This window comes from Ambystoma mexicanum, chromosome 1q (assembly GCF_040938575.1).
Source record: "Ambystoma mexicanum isolate Mex_15411 chromosome 1q, UKY_AmexF1_1, whole genome shotgun sequence".
Taxonomy (NCBI): domain Eukaryota; kingdom Metazoa; phylum Chordata; class Amphibia; order Caudata; family Ambystomatidae; genus Ambystoma; species Ambystoma mexicanum.
This window is the reverse complement of record NC_090922.1, coordinates 872,800,906-872,818,915: the sequence shown is the minus strand read 5'-3', so window position 1 is coordinate 872,818,915 and position 18,010 is coordinate 872,800,906. Positions and strand designations below refer to the sequence as shown.

The window sequence follows — 18,010 nt, the reverse complement described above, 5'->3', positions numbered from 1 at the left end:
CTCACTTAAGGCATATTAGCACCCTGGCGGGAGGAGCCAACCAATCAAGTGGCTAGGAATGTGGGCTTGATCCAGCCCTGAAAGCCTGCGTTCCATCCCACCTGACGGCCGGCTCCCACTGCCTCATCTTCCCTCCACCCTCCGTCCTGTTAATTATTATAATTGTTTTCCTTCCCAGCCCCCCTTACTTTATTTCTGCAGCGGTGACACTCCCCGCCGCCACCACTCCTTCCTCTCCGCTCCTGCAGGCCGCCATGGAAAGGGAAGAGAGGCACCTTATGGAGCCCCACTTCCCTCTCCATGGTAGCCATCTTGGAAAAGTATTTTTCTCAGTTCAACGGGATCCTGCGCGTGACCTGTTTGGCAGCCCAGGGTGCTAATGGCTATAAGCCCCCGTTCCAAGAGCTGGAATGCGGGTAACGGCCTGGAGCGCTTTTTAATGGACCACTCTTCACTCAGGCCGTTAACTTGGGCTGCCAGGCCGTTACACCCCCACCCCCCGTTGCCGTCCTTGGAACAGGGGCTTAACACTACAATCACATAAGCAAAAATCGATCTGGCTGCCAAGAGGGACATTTTACAGAAATTGGTTAGAATACGAGAGAGAAGTGATGTGTCAGAGCATAGAACAATCAGACCAGCCTCTCTACACAACTACTCGTGCAAGCTCGGGACCCTCACTCTGGACTTCATAAACATTTAGACTTGACTAGGGCATGCCAGGACAGATGTTCATCCTCTTTCAGGTAGGGTCCAACACCATGGCAAGACAAATCATCATTGGTCATGGCGGCCACTGACAATACCTTAATGCTTACTTAACGAGATCAGAAACACGCAACGAGAGAGATCAGTTGCCCAAGTCTGGCAGGACCACACACACCCACGTGGTTCAACAGTCATTTCTTCCTGACTTTAAAATGGTGGTTGAGGTTTTTCAATATGTGTCTGTCTCACCCAAATGATAATTAATGTCAATTCCCCCCCAAGGGAAATTAATCTATACCAGCTGGGAACCACGAGGGTCGACTACAGAACACACAACAAATCAACTATGTTTGGATGAGTCCCTACCAGTCCCTGCTTCTGAACAAATAAAGGACATTTTTGAATGCTCAGGATAATAAAGTGTACTATGCAAGTCAATCACAGGCCGTGGGAGGTGTCACAGCCCAGACATCAGACAGGGAAGTGAGAGAAAATAGGAAGAGACAAGGAATGCTGCAGGCTTGATGAAGGCTATAACTCAGCCATTGGCAGAGACCTGAAAATAGGGCTGTATCAGCGACCTTGGCTTGAGTCAGAGACCAAGAGGAAGGACAGCAAGACTATTTGAATGTCTGCACCTCTGACCCAAGGGGTGACCCATTGCTGGTAGGAGTCAGTGGAGGTAATACCCTAAAGATTTGGGGAGGAAATACTTTCTGATGGTTTTGTGAAGAAGCATGATGGGTGCTATATCCCAGGGACTGTGAGCTTTGGAGAGAAGATGCCAGCTGGGAGTTATATCCCCGAGACCAATTGGCTCATTAGGAGTTCAGCGGTATATGGTAAAAGTGGCGGTAATGGAATTACTCCACTTTTACCACACTGCTGAATAAGGAGTTGGAGCTAATTCCGCCAGTGAATTTAGCCCTGGTGGAAATACCGCCAACACCTGGCATAATTAGCCCCAGCGCTAATTCCACCAGTGGAATCGCAGCCAGTACCAAGAATAGTATTTTTGCCATGTCGCAAGTAGACATACTGCCAAAATACCATCGCAACTTGGCAGTAATTCCACCGAAAACACAGTGAAGTTACCGCCACTGTAGGTGATGGAAAACAAGTAACCAGTGCACAAATTCCATTCTCAAAAACTTAAAAGGCCTGCACCTGACCCAAACACACTTTCAAACACCATGTTGTTGTAGAGGAGCAGCCAATCAGCCCCACCTCACCGTCCTACCCATATTATCTGTATGTTGGAAACCAGAGCATGTGACATACAAAGAACAGTTCAAGTGACAAAGGTCAAAAGGAATCGTAGAGGCAAAATTCCAATTGAGAACACCATACCTGTACACAAGGAAATATGATGGTTGTTTAAATAAGATTCCTGAAGAAACAGAGCAAATTAACAGCAAAGGAGAGTGGTGACGTCACCAACCATTACCAGCAAACGTTACACAGAGCTGAGCTGACGTATATAGAAGATGCAGACACACGAGAATGAAGATATTCTATAAGGCATCAAGAAAGTAACAATGATAAGTGACATCTTGGGATCAAGGTGAAGAAGTTTAGGCCACAGAAACGGACGAAGACATCAAGCTATTTTACACGTGTACAGATGCAAACGAAATGCAAGCAGACAAAGTCATCTTGAGGCTAGCTTTATAGTGAATAGATTGCGGCAAGCGCCAATATATATATATGCATATGGGCAAGTAAAGGATATATATTTTCACTACGCATTATAACAGTGCTGGAGAGTAGCAAAAAAGCCTAATTTCTAGTGTGTCACAGTTAAAAGCAGCTTGAATTACAAAATAAATCTTAGAAGGCGAAGTTAGCGAAGACGCCAAGGTCTTATCAAACTGGAATAAACTGACATTGGATACAAATCGTGTGAAAGAACAGAACTCTTGTTCAGAAAGCAAGAAAGACGTCAGAGGTTCATTAAAAAATAGTATTTTAAATGCACTAGAGGCTTGATTTCATAACCTACAGTCATGTGGAAGGATGAAGCTGGACGAACGAGATGGTCACGCCAACACACAAGGGCAGAGCGTGCCTTCACTCCTTGAATTTCTCAGAGCTAAGAACACTCTCAAGGCCGAGCTTCAAAGCCTAATTGACAGTAGACCACTGAGGTGATGATGGATTCATATGCTAATTGATGGGTAGCAATGGTTAAGACGAGCTCACCAGCACCTGGATATCTAGCCTGCATGCTGCTAGACGTAGCTAGAAAAGTACTGACAGAGGTTAGATTGCCAACCAATTGTAGAGGACCGCGTAATTAAGGGTCCTATAGTTGTGTAACCAATGGGATGTCGTACATTTAGTGCTGTTCATAGTGGTGATTTTTAGGGGCGGGCTTAGTTGCCCCATCTGATGCTAAGTAACCAATTACCTTCACTCACTATCCCATGCTAGTATGGACCGTATACTTAGATCTTCACTGAGAGCCTATCACCCATACTCATAGGTTTTTGTAGTTTGTCATGTAGGATGATGTTAGTAAAACATAGGTTAATATCACTGATGATGAGATTTGTGTATAAAACCTCAGTTTTTACTAGAATGCATTGAGTAAGAGGATTGAGTGAGTTTGTTGATGTTCGTTGTGCTCCCTGTTTTAGATAATTGATATTAAAACCATTTTCCTTTTGCCAACTACCCGAGTCTTTAAGATTATTGATGTATGAATAAAAATCTGCATCCTCATCCATCTCCAGGGTAATTGCTACTCATCTTGAAGGGCTGAGTTGATCAGTTCACTGTCACTAGCTGTCGCTATCTGGGACATGCAGTTCCTCCTGCTCCACATTGAGCTAGAGGCCGGAACAACAGCACAGGGTGCAGGGCGTAGAGAGGAGAAGGAGACACCATGCAGAGAAGGAGACACCTTGCAAAGTGAGGGCATATTATTATTACGCAGTCACCCTCAACTCAGGGAGTGACTTTCCCCCAATGGATGTGACGCACAACACATCACTATGAGTTTTTATTTGCATCACTGTGGTAAGGCCTCCAACCGGTCTCGTACACACCCCTAACAAATACCCGGTGGTATTTGACTAATGAACTAGGGAACAGGCCGGTATGTATTAAGAATGTATTGATTAATTCATTTATTTAAATCAGAGATCACTAATAGATTACATCAGCCACCGCAGCTGTGGCAAAACAAGAACAACAATGATTTTTGTTATAAAGTACCAACATAGAGATATACTGTCACAATTGATTTCTTTTAATTCACCCACCAAACAGAAGAAAAGAACAATTTTAACATACAGTGATAGCAGATTTGTTAAGCATTCTCCTAGCACTCCTCAGCCCCCAAACACTAATTAGCCTTGATTCCTTTGAATGGAAGGCAGTGGCAGAGAGTGGGAACACAATGGGAAAATCGGATCGGTGGTCTAGCTCACAGAAACAATATGGGAGACAGAAAGGTAGTGGGAAAATCTGTTTTGCAGAGCACAATCAGAAAATTGGTTTTGAATTACTCAGCACAGCTGCAATGGGAAAGCATAGCAAGAAATGGGAAATTCGTTTTTTGTGCACCTAAAAAGGACAGGCAGGGCTTTGGGGTATTAGTCAGCAAATGGGAAAATCAGTTTTTGGGTTGGAATCACAGAGAAAGAATAATACAAATCGGAACATTCATTTTTCAGAGCATAATGGGGAAAATCGATTTTGAATTATTTGGAAAAGCTACAATGGGAAAGAATAGAAAAAAATGGGAAATTTGTTTTTCTCCACCTAACAATAACACACAGAGCTTTGAGGTTTTATCAGAACAAAATGGGACAATCGATTTTGGGGTGTTTAGCACAGATGCAAGGTAAGAAAAGAAAATGCTAATTTGTTTTACAGAGCACAATGGTACACATGGGCAATGTAGTTTTGGCAACTTGCATGTGCACAGGCACTATTGGGCTTTCGACTTCAGGTTTAACATGAAAGGGATAAATGGGGAATTTTGTTTTTACACCTTGCGCACACACGTCGAAGCAGGTTTGGGGGGTTAATTCTTTTGGCAAATCTTTATGACTATACCGGCTCACAACACACTGGGAAAAGATTGTTGGTTCGAATGCCAACAATACAGATCCCGTGAATTAAATGGGGGAATTATTTGATTTACTTTGATAAATATGATAAGGATCTACACATACAAACAGGGGATTCTTCAATGGGGAAATGTCTAAAACAATGCTGAAAAATATATGAAGTCTACACACTCAATGGCTTTTTGGAGGTAGTTCTACTTACAGGAGAGGTCTGGACTGGGCATCCCGGAGCATCAGGGCACCGCACTGGGACAGCCAAGGGGGCCAGTCAAGGATCTACTCTCTTTCCTTCAAAGGGCCCCAATCAGCTTCTATGTCTCCTGGCTCCTGTCTCCACTGCAAGATTAGGCCTCTCTCTGCTGGGATGTTCTCGGCAGATTTCGGCAGCAGGTCACCTCTTGGAATTAGTGGGAGAATTCCAGCTCTGAGGCAAATGACATCTCTAACTTGTCATGATTCCCGTGAAAGGGATTGGTGGAGTGTCACTACCCCCTTCCCACCTGTGTGCTCATAGGACATGGGGATGGGGGAGTGCTTTGGGTAGGCAGTGGGTGGAGAGAACTTAATCATCCCACTTTGACAGGTGGGCTCGGTCTGCATTAAGACTTAAAAATCTCACCACATGGCAAATACCCTTAATTTTCACATCTTGACATGTATGAATACATTTTTGAGCACTGCATTTTAAGGTGAATCAAATGAGAATAATCTGAATTCTGCACGCCCTTCCTGTGCCGAGAGACAGTTTTTCCTCATTTACTCAGGAACCATATCAGTGAAAAATATGCCGCTTTTATGGGCTTCATACTAATAATGATGGGCATGTTTCGATCAACTTTTCACATCTACATCTCTGTAAAACACGAGGAGGCCCAAACCACATTTTCATTAATAAAGTTTGTTGTGTTTATCCCACAAAATCATTTTAGCATGATTAGAATGGGTTGACTGTCAGCTTTAATAAAAGCCTGGAATTACTTTTGTGTGATGTACACTGCCCATTTTACACAATAAAATAAAATGCATTTCTCCTATTTTAAAGGAATGTAAAGTTTCACTACTCATTTGCTGGTTCCCCACCTTTTTTTAAAGGTTCACTTCTCCTCCTTCAGCACATGACATCAGCAGAGGAATCTGGGTTTAGATTTTGCCTCCCCCTACCAAGAGCTTATGGCCAAGATAATGCATTTTTATGGGGACATGTGACCTGGCGGTCACAAGTCCTGCCAGAACAGACATGGCTTATCAGTTACCCACCAAATTTTCAATCTAACGCATTGTATTTCTTTCTATATAGTTAAGTACTGGCTTTGATTGATGATGACACCCAGGTCAGATCTTCAGGGCAGCAGGGGAAAGAATGCTGGAGGTCAGTTTCATTTCTAAAGAAACAGAACTTTCATGTAACAAGTAGCAAATTGCCTTTTAAACTCACATTTTACTTGTAAATAAGCTCTTAGAAGGCACACAATTCTGCATATATGTAAGTGTCACTATTAAGTTGTCCCTCGCATACAACTGTTAGATGAGAACATCATATTCACATTTTTGTGTGGTTTTGGTGAGCATTTTGCTTTGAAGATTGTTACTTTGGAGAGAAAAACGAAATGACGTTTTATTTATTTTACACATGAAATGAACTGTGTTTCACTGTAGCTGCTTGAACACACCTCTGGCATCCCATTGAGGATTCTGTGCACTGCGGTTTCATATGAGTGGGTACAGCTATTCATGGATTTATCCAAACATCATTTCCACGTGTCTTTCGCTTCCTTCATGAAAGGCATTTAGCATATTTTAGCATCTTGAAATTTGGGCCTACTTTCTTTCCTTTATGATTCAGGTTCACTAGGCCTCATGTCCGACATCATTTCTGTACAGGCCTTCTATTTTGGTGAGTCCTCATAACGGACGCTGGCCTCTTTATATCTGGTGTCTGGGACTATTTCACCCCACAACATCTGCTGACGCTTGCATCGGTCCTTCATTTCCATGTACCTGGCACCTACCAGTACACTGTAGGCATGCTGCATGGAATGTCCCAGCCCACATTTTCATGGGTGCTTGTGCAGGCGTTGGAAGCATTCCTGCACAATGCCTCCCGGCATATCTTCCTGCCCACCACTCAGGCACAGATGAATGCCGCAAAGGCACATTTCTATGCAGCAACCCACCTGCACAACAGAATTGCTGCTCTAGACTGCACCCAAGTGGTGTTGGCCGCCCCCCAGGCATGCAGAGAGGTATACAGCAACAGGAAGCAGTATCACTCCATGTATTGCCAGGATGTTGACCTCATGATCACACACTGCTATGTCCGCTTACCTGGTTCTACACACAATGTCATAGACCTGCGGAACAGCACACTGCCTGCATACATGGAGAGCCACAGAGGCCAACAGACATGGATACTGGGTGAGTACAAGTGCCATCACACAAAATGATCTCACAGCACTAGTGAAATGCTATGTGTAAGGGGGGGTGACATTACCACAAGTGATCAATGCATACCCTGTCAAGGTCCTGTACATGCAGGACCTGCCCTCTTACCCCACAGATGACATCCACCAACCAGCAACCCACAGGACTAGGACATTCAGGGCAATGCAGTAGTATGTCAGTGATGCATATTGCCCCAACAAGCAAGCAATACACACACACAGAGGACTGCAGGATCCACAATGCAAGGGGACACATACCTACACATTGTTGTGATGCATATCCAATCTCTGGCCCCCCAAAACCATTAAGACTGAGGAAAATATATTATGTATGGTGTTACGTTGAAGGGTGACTGTAGGTGGTAGGGGAGTGCACTGTAGGGGCGAAGGAACAGTATAGTGTATAATAATGTAGTGAAAGGGAGCCATTTTACCTCGACCCCCATAAGTACTGAACCAGTGTCAGTGTTGAGACTGAGGCCCAGAAAGGCCAGGCCCCATCATTTTCAATAGCACACCCTTGCATTTTAGTGCTAATATGCCTCTCCCATCCCCATTCCCTGCTCAGGCAGCAGATAGAAAGGCCATCACACAAAATAGATAGAACTATCCTATTGTCTCACACTGCAGCCCTATACAATTAGAAAGGAATGTGAATGGCTGTGTGTGAGCAGAGCTGTGCCTGCCTCTGAAGGATGATCTCCTGGGAGCCAGGGCAGATGTCCTGAGCTGCCAAAACAGTCCCACCCCAATTTAGGGCCTCCCTATACCCCCACTAGACTGGTCACTCTATTGAAGTAGCAGATACCCACCATTAGAAATCTTACATCTATTACAAGTTTACTGAAGAGTGTTGTGCCGGCCAAGCCCAGGTGAAGGCCCAGGGAGGGGGCTGCTGCCAAGAGGGGAGCTCAGGGCAGGATGTCTTGTGATTTGTACTGCGAGGTGCACAGGGTGAGGATAACAAATCTAGGTCGTAGACGGGCACCTGCATGTCTGTGATACAATGAAGCACCTCACATTTCAGAGGGCCAATTTGACCTTGAGAGTATCCACTGAGCTCATGTCCAACTATCAGGTGCATATCACGTGAAGTGTTCGTGGGGAGAGAAGTGTTCATAATTGGGCATCCAATCATATCACAGGAACCAAGAGTGGCAAGGCCAAAGACCATGTGTAAGGGGACTGACACAATGACATGGGAACCAATCATCTGACAGCCCCTATGCAGTAGATGGTATGTTGATAGGGGTCAATGAGCAAGGGAACTAACACTATATACCACTCAATAAAGCAAAAAAACCGAAAAATAATACTTGCATCACTTGTGACGACAATGTTTCTTAAACATACTGCTTTGCTCTGAAGTGACCAGTACGTGCTCCATGGCAGTCGGGATTGAATGCCCCTATTGACATGTTATGACTTTATTTGGGAAATAAAAAGTTGTTATCCTTGCAAGAGAAGCATCAAGGCTTCTTCCTTAGAGGATTGTCTTTTACTTGTCTGGTTGTCGGTGGTCCGCCCTACAATATTGAATGTCACAGATCAACACTGCACAAAGATAATCCAACACTGGAAGAAAGTAATGTCATGTTATCTGGTAACTATTAATGTGAAGACGTAATGGAAGTAACGCTGACGCTGCAAACATACACAAGTACAGGAAATCACCCATCAGGGCACATGCATGATAGTAACACAGGCTATAAGCACTTTGCAATGTGAGTACAATGAGAGACAATGTGAGTGATGGCTGCTGGTTGTGAGCTGTGTGCATGGCGTAACACGACAATGCACATGTTCAACCAGAGTGAATGACTCTGCATCCAATAACTGGGATGGACAACTATTTTGTCTGACAATACATGAATAATGAATGTACAGAGTGTCCATCAATATGCCTTAAAAATAAAAACACATCCCCAATGCACTGCAGCTGACACTGGTGACCTATGCCCTTGCAGGTGACTCTGGATACCGCCAGCTTCCATGGCTAGGGACACTACAATGATGCACACGCCAGGACCAGGCTGTGCATAGTGTGGACCTTTGGCCTGCTGAAGGGCAGTTTCCGGTTCCTACACAGAACCGGAGGGGCCTTATGTACAGGCCAAAGAATGTTGGACAAATACCTCTTGCCTGTGCTATGCTGCAGAACATATACATCAGGTGAAATGAGCCCCTCCCCATTATGATGACACGTCTCCCCCAGAAGACAACAAATAAATACTTGCAGGTGCAGTGCTGATATACACTGAGTTGGAGGAGGGAAGAGATGGTCATCTGGTGTGACAAAAATTCATTGACAATTATTTACGAATACATTGATAATTACCTGCTGCTCACCTTTGCATATAGCCACGTCTTATATATATCACATTCACACATGACTGTGTGAAATATCCTAGCATTGCTTCAACTGAACAAGTATTTAATAGTGCAGTGTCAAACACATACATCCCCAAAACCCTCCCCCCACCTACCTCATCACCAACACTCATACCCACCCACTTCCCACATCCACAACAACCATACTCACCCACCTCCCCATTCCCAGCACCATACCCACCCACCTAGACCATCCCAACAACTATACCCACCCACCTCCCTCATCCCCAACACCCATACCCACCCACCTCCCTCATCCCCAACACCCATACCCACCCACCTCCCTCATCCCCAACACCCATACCCACCCACCTCCCCATCCCTAACACCCATACCCACCCACTCCCCTTGTGCCTGGCTAAAAAGGTGAGATGTGGCAACAATAATTTCCTTGGCCTCTTGCCCTTGCCAGGCAGTTCTGGCTGTGAGCGGGCGCCATATTTCATGGAGCGGTGCAGTGGGCTGTCAGCTGCAGATCCCTCTGGGGCGGTCACTGAAGTGGACAGGTCAGACTCTGGCCCTTAGATGGGCTGGAGGGTGAGGAGCATGCTGGCCTGCATTGACTCAACAAATGCTGATATGCCCTCCATCAGCTCTCTCACCCTCTGTCCCACCGGTCAGAGCAGCGGTGTCCACCAACAATTGCCGTGGTCACTCCCAGTCCAAGGACCTTGCAATCCTCTGTGATCTGCACACAGTCATATATACTTACAGATGCTCTACTTGGATACCCGCAACTTTCTCCAGGTTGATCAGTTGCTGCTTCATCGTGTCCAGCCTCCTCCACATAGCATTGATAGAATGCTGTGCAATGGGATGTGGACTATGAGGAGGGCTGGGGCTGAAGCATGGATACACAAAACCCTTGTGACCTCCATTGTGTCATCCACTGGCATCCGTGTCGCCCTCTGATTCCAGGCCATGCTGCACATGTGTCTGGTTGTCTTACTCAGGTGACAAGAGGGTGTTATCGGGCAGAATGGTGGGTGCAGTTGCAGATTGATGTGGGTGGTGGCAGCATTTGGCTCATCAGACACAATCACAGAAGGGAGCAATGGAATAGTAACACTGGCCCACAGAAACAACCCACACCCACATGTGACTACAGTAACAAGGGTTCTGGAGACATTAATATCTTACTGTTGGTATTCAGAACACTCTTAAAAAGTTGGTAAAAGGCAACGGTTATTAGAACACAAGAGACCACAATTATTCCTAAGCACTGCAGATCCTTTTAGAGTTCACTAGAAGAGTTGTTCAATTCATTAGGCTAAGCCAAAGCCAGTGGGCAAAAGTCTTGGATAGGATAAAGCACTTCTGGTAAGTAAATGGAAAAGTCTTTGCACAAGTTCTTAGGAGTCTTTGATGAAAAGAAGAATCAAATGTAGGGCCACAAGCTGATTGGACCTGTGAGTTGTGGAAGTTATAAGCACTTCTCTAGTAAGAGGTAAATTCTCTTAGACTTGTTTTACAGTACCTTTCTAAAGAAGAAAAGATGCAGCTGATGACTTCTGTTCCTGTGTAGCTCTGCAGATCTCACTGTTCCTGGGCCTGAGTCGTGGGGACAAGAGGGAGGACGTTGGGGGACTCCTGCATTGCACTGGGACTGTCAAAACCCACAATCAGCAAACTTCACTTTCAGTGGCTGTTTTGCATTTCAGCTTCCACAAATAGCAACAACGCGGTTCCTGGCTGACAAGGATGGACTGTCCTTGTTTCTGGGGTCCCGCACTCTGTTGAGGGGGCTCAGGCTTGGTCAGTCCTGCTTCGTGGGAGTCCGGAGGATTTTCTAAAAGCTTTAGGCCAGCTTAAAAGTAACACACACAAACTGGTGTCCCTCTCCCTGCTATACGGTTTCCTGCAGTAACTCTGAGGAATTTCAACCAGCTCTGAGATGGGTGTCCAGGTGGCTTACTTTTGAGTTGATTGGTCCCACCAACTGAAAGGGAGAAGTCATACTTGTAGGGGCTTCTCTGTCAATACGAACTTAGCAAGTTGGCACTGCAGCAGGGCTTCGCCGGGCAAACCAACAGTCCATTAGTTGCAGCAGGTGTCCTCTTCAAGCTCTTCTTCGGTTCCTTCGTGTAGTGGTTGACTCTGCATTCCAAGCCAAAAGACTCGCCTTTTATTCATTTCTCTCCTATTCATTCCTGCCTAGCTGTCACTCACCCAGCAGGGTGGTTGTCCTTGCTGGACAGTCAGCCAGCCAATCACCACTAAGCACAGGGCGTTTCGGGCACCTCCCTCACTTCCTGCCTACATCAGAAATCCTGGAGCCAGAGGCGGGTTTCACTCCTGAAGCCCGCCAACGGCGAAATGAACAAAGAGACCAAACCTGGTTTGGCACGCAGAGAAACTCTCTAGAAAGAACTTTCCACAAAGACATGGTGAAAAATAAAAGACCGGGGACCCTTTTGTCAAAGATGGCTCGGCGCCATTTTGAAAAAGATGGCTCCCGTGGTTAGCGTTACCGGTGCTGTGAAAAGCCGCGGTAAATGCAAACCATGGAAGTTCATAACAAAACCACTGACACCAGCCATTCTATGAGGAAAGGGTAACATAAAAATGTTACATGAGCAGTTAGACACAGGGGATACTAAGTAACCCCTCCAGCACTCTATTGTGAGATAGGTTGTGCTGGGTTTAGCAAGTACACTGCTAAGTAAAGTCAATTTCACTTTACTGTTCTGGGAAACAGTAGTTTATCCCAGAGAAGGTAATTAAACCTTGGGAAATCTAAAAAACTTCCCTGTGTCACTGCACTGAGGGTGCTTTGGGACACAATTGTAAAATATGATGCCCATGGAGTTTGTTAGACTTCATAACCAAAAGAAACACAGAGGTAAAATTCACATTCAAAATACATGAGTACATACGGGTCAAAAAATCCAGTCCTCAGAATCCAGCAAAGTGGCTGGGGGTCTCTAAGGTGGAGGGAATTAGCACATTTTTGAGAATTCTCTCTAACAGGCACACATAGGAAAGTGAGTCAGGGAGTTCCTTCAGGTAACTGGGGTCCTTGTCCCCAAGAGGAGAGTCTCCCCCTGTGAAGTCCAGCTTACTGCCACCCCTAGGGGAAATGTTTTGTAGCGGGCTCACTTCCCTAGCCACACTGGGAAGGGCTACCCTCTGGGCAGAAGTGATGAGATCTCATGAATGATCACAATGTTCTATTGATCCTTCATCAAAAATCATGGATGAAATGGAGGCAAGACCATGATGGGTGAGTGTCAGCTGCTCAAAGAACTTAGCCGTGCACAGGAGACATACATATTAGAAACATTTAGATGCAGGAAATGCACTTTGCCATTTTTTTCAAAGGAGTAGAATGGGAAAGACCAAACGGAGTGGCTGAAGACTGAAAAGGAGGTTGCTGGAAAATGCATGAGCATAGTGGGCACTTTCTACTTTAGATATGCATACGCTTATGCTCTTGGATCAATTTTGTATAAGAAAAAACAGAACTTATGTTCTGTGCATGAACATAATGATTGAACTGCACTATCAAGTCCTGTGTGAATGTGAACTTTTGTTACAAGCCATTTACAGTGATACATTTTCATTGGATTTGCCACATAGAGTTTGTGTAGTCTAGGGGCAAAAGGCTACATTTGTGGGTGTTTAAAAATCCATAGTACAATAACTTAATGACAAGAGAAATGGCAGTGCTAACATACATTGAAGATGAAGCATCACAACAGGGATCTGCAGTTTCTTTCACATTATTAAGTTCAAGCAGACAACGCAGGAGCATTCAGTAGACCACTAGCAACCACATACAATAGAGCATTCCATGACTTATTCCGCTCATGATCCATTCTAGACGGTTTCCCCCATGGTGAGGGAGCCATGAATGGAAACTCTGACTCTGAGCTTCCCTGCAGTGTTTTCCCACTGTGCACAAAATCTGGCAGCCCCTCCGTGGGATCAGTATTTTGAATTCTGCAGAATCACATAATTTGAATGGTCTGCATGTGGCCATACATAGCTCATTTGGAAAATATTGCATGTGTGTATTATTACACACATATAGTTTTGATTTATTTTCTGGATTCTGTGCAGGTTTTCGATTGCAATGGTGGTGATCCTGGGTAACGTACCTTTGGACATTTCGGGTGAAAACTATTGTAGATAAGAAAGAAGGAGAGAAAAGAGGGTGGCCATGGGCCACTGTCCATGGGATGTTAGCCTAATGGTGGAAATGGCGACATTGGCCACTGTCAATGTCTATGGTCGGCGTGGTCAGGTTATTTAATAGTAAGGAGCATTCGGGCCACATGCATAGCCTGGTCCTTAAACCTAATTGGTGCAATGTGGACAGTAGCCAATGGCCATGGTCATGGCCGATGGGCATAGGTGGATTGACATCATTTGGGCTAGTGGGCAAGTATCATTTTCTGGCCCATATTGTGGTGGGTCGAGCCCACAATGCAGTTGCCTCAACCTTCACAATTCCAAACGCTCCACTTCCCACAGACACCCAAGTATATATAGTAGACATTATTGATATGACTTTACTTTTAATAAACATGCTTTTCAGTAATATTTGTGGGTTCTTGGATACCCAGACCAGAGGAAATTGTCTCACTTGCCAAACATAGTAAAATGATTTCACTGGGTTGATATCATTGGTGAAATGGGAAAGATGGGATATGAGCCCACGTTTCCATGTGTCCCACTTTACAACTTGGCAGCAGGCTATAGTTCCTCCCATCCCATCTGATTCAATCTTTTGTTGTAGACAAATGTATAGAATTTGCAAACATAGAGAATTCACTGGTAGGGCCGAGCCATTGCTGAACCAAGGAGTCTGGCTTTGCTCTCACAGCCAAACATGAGCTGGTACAGCAAAAGAGCCATACCTGGCTTCCTGCCTCCACAAAATGCAACACAAATACATGGTGCCCTCTCTACCCAACCCCCACAACATAAGACCATCACTTCACATACTTACTCCCAAACAGTGTGCATTATATAAATGGGTAAACAATATAATTATCTATGTAGTAACACTATAGAATGTTAACCCATATGAGTGAGACTTTCTCTACAGATAGTAAGCAACATAAATCACAATGATGGAAAGTGATTTGTTCAGGATCCTATAATGAATGAAGAGTATAAGATGGGGATTGAAACCCTGTCTTCCTGGCTCAACAATTTCTAACATGGAGAGCAGGGTGGACTGTATCTTCTCCTATTCCTTATTCAATATTAGGAAAAAACAAAACTCTTTTTGTAAAGTTGTTATTCAAAGGTTAAACTAGCACACTGTTCAATAAATCTAGCTTTCAAGAACCAATGTATCTACAAGAGGGAGGCCTATTCAATGTCTGTATCCTGAGGCAAAAGCCTCTGGGAGTACACACAATCGTACAGACTAAGATTATTATTGTGAAAACTCACTAGAATTATAATCCTAGTCTGTACACTTGTCTGTAGTTTAAAATCACCAAGTTACATGATAAAACAACCTGAGTATTTATTGAAACAAATGTTCATAAAGCAAGTATGAATCACTTTGTCATAAAAAATAAAGGGGTTGAGCCTGCACCGTATTTCAGTGCAGTGGCATGTAGGTTTGTGGGATATTTCAACCCATGCCAATGTGTCACACTACATCCCTTTGCCAATGGGGGAAAGAATCTGCCAAAAATGGAGGTGCTAACCCCTCTGCACGCCAAATCTGCAAAACTGTGCATGGTTCAGAAATCCCAAAGAGGCTGCACCACCTTGCCACACACAGGCAAAGTTGATATCAAAGCAAGAACTTCCTGCAAGAGAATGCCAGTGGGTTTTGTTACCTGTCACAAGAATAAATAAAATCTGAGAATGCCCTTAAATACAGATTCCTAATCAATGGCAACCTTCAAAGTGCTGTTTTGGCGCTAATTTCAGTCATTTCCCCAGTGAGCTATTGACATGAAAAGTTGCTGAAATCACAGATTCTCCAGGCAGTCAGAGGAATCCAGGCCTCACTGACTGACAGCTGCATCTGAAAAGTAGCTGTCAAACCCAGTTTAAAAGTGTTTCTGTTTCCTGATTAAAATGGCAGAATCCACCTATCTAAAGCATGTTTGTGAAGAGATAATTATTTTAAAATGTCCAAATCCCTTATAAACTGTGCTTATATTTTATATGTGTGAAATGAAAAGACTTTAATTTAAAGGAACCCAGTCTGGAGCTAATCAACTATTTATTTCTGATCTGACAGCCCAGCCTGGGAAAGATTCACATTTCAGCGTGACACTCAATTGCTACAGGAAGACTAATGGCTGCTTAATGGTTCACGCATGTTGACAACAAGGAGCACAATGAGAGCATCAGATATTTGTCTCTGGCTGAGCCAAGGACAAACGCAAGCTGCCCAACTGATCTCTACAGGGGAGATTCCCTCTCCAGGAAGGGGACACACCTCCCTGATCAAAGGACTGGACAGCTGCTGCCTGGGAAGGGGAGTTTACAAAGGAGAACTTTGATGTTAAATCATTATTTGTGATTAAAGTTCAAAACTCTTTAGCTGTGCAACCGAAAGAAGGATACATCTGAAAATTGGTAGACATTAACCTAATTTTAGACCAATGCTTTTAAGACATTGATGAAATCTGTACCACTTAAGGAAGCAAAGTTATGAAAAAATGTTATGGTAGCAGAACTATTAATGTTGCAAGCCTAAAATTGGATGTACATGATCCACTGATAAGCGCTCAGAGGTGTACCGAATTAGATATTATTAATACAAACTGTTATGATTAAAGTTGATGAAATCCCATAGAATGAGAAAGACAGCTCTCCCAGCGATGGGTTTGGACGCCAGGATAAACCAGAAAAAATGTAATGCATGTGTCTGATTTTAGTAGAGGGCATAATTATAAAAATGTGTATTTATGGGAAAGCTAAATTGTGGTCAAAATCAATGTGGGAGTTCCTAAATCGCATCATAAAGATGACAGCTCTGTTTAGATCGCCAACCAAAACAAAGCATGTGCCTGCAGCCCCTCACAGCCATAGGCTTGTGTTTTGAAATTCTGCCTACACCATAAACTGGTTATGGCATTTGATAGTATAAATATAGGAACTTCACAACACATAGGCCACACTGCTTCCAGAACCCATCCAAATTTCCACGCAGCACCTTGTTTCAGATCTCTTCATCTTGTAGCTGACTCCAGACTTCTCTGAAGATCCAGATTTCCTTGCAGAATCCAGATGTTAGCATTGCTGAACTCTTGTTAGCTGGACCATCCAAAACATCCAAAATGTAAAAGAATAATTCTGATTCAGTTTGGCTTGCTACCATTAAGGCTTGCCCACTGAAACTTGCATTCTGTAATCTGCTGTGTCCAGTGACCAGAAGGGCCCATCCAAATCCAGTCTGAGGTGCAGTCCAAAATTGACTAGAACCACGCCGCTGATCCAATCCCTCCAGAAGTGCTGGGCCGCCGGTAGACCGGACCCGATCCGATGTCCAGAACTTTGACGGTCCAATTTAATAACTTCTTCTGTAAGTATTAATAGGAAGAACAGTGACCCATAGTATATCTGCGTTGTATTATCCCAATCTTAATCCATCCCATCTTTAAATTCAGAACCCTAGTATTGTTAGAATCCTTCTTGTGCTGATTTTTCTCATCTGTGTTACAAAACCATAACACCTTAGTGATTTTGAGTAATTAAAGTAAATCCCAGAACGGAATAGAGTATCCACCACATGACTGGTTGCGCTGTAGCTGTGAAGATTATTGTGTGGCCCCCTCTTTTTCATAGTCATTAATATAGTGTAATAAAACTTACCTGTCATTTTTAAAACCAAATTCCTGTTCCATTTTCGCGCCTATTTTGCAAAAACACCTCTCACTAAAACCTCCATAACTTCTTCAATTTTAAAGATAGAAATGAAATTTCAACTCTCACTGATACCTAGGACCCTTAGCTACATCCACAACTCTGCACAGTTTATTTGACCAGTTTTTCTCCAATATCGCATAGTAAAAGTTTGCAGTGAATTTGCAGTTTTCACAAGTTTACATGTGTCTTTTTCACATTTCAAAGTGCTTTTTCCATCCCATTCTAATCTAAAGTGTGTACTGTTGTTTATATTATAGCTCATGTGTGTTAGGACCTGTTTAGTGTTGCTTTCCTTAGAATTTTTCTCCATTTAAGCATTTTTGCACCCTTTTGCATTATTTCACAAAGCGATTGTAACCTGTCAGTTTAAAAATGTCACTTTCCAAAAACGGTTTTCTGTCTTCCTTGGGGAGAGAATATTGAATTTAAGCTCTAGACATTGTCTTTCATTCCTGAATACTTGGTGATTACTTACATCTGTGTAGGATTGCTCATTTGTATTTAAAATAAACTTTGCAGGGGGAATATTAACCTAAACGCTAT

At 43.8% G+C, this 18,010-nt stretch overlaps 1 long non-coding RNA gene across 1 annotated transcript in view; it reads left to right on the top strand.

Moving 5' to 3' along the window:
- Nucleotides 1–18,010, top strand: part of LOC138538371 (uncharacterized) — a 22,110-nt gene extending 4,100 nt beyond the window's left edge. The window contains exons 2-3 of the long non-coding RNA XR_011286479.1: nt 3,444–3,621; nt 15,834–18,010. This is a non-coding gene — a long non-coding RNA (uncharacterized lncRNA). The remainder of the gene's footprint in view (nt 1–3,443; nt 3,622–15,833) is intronic.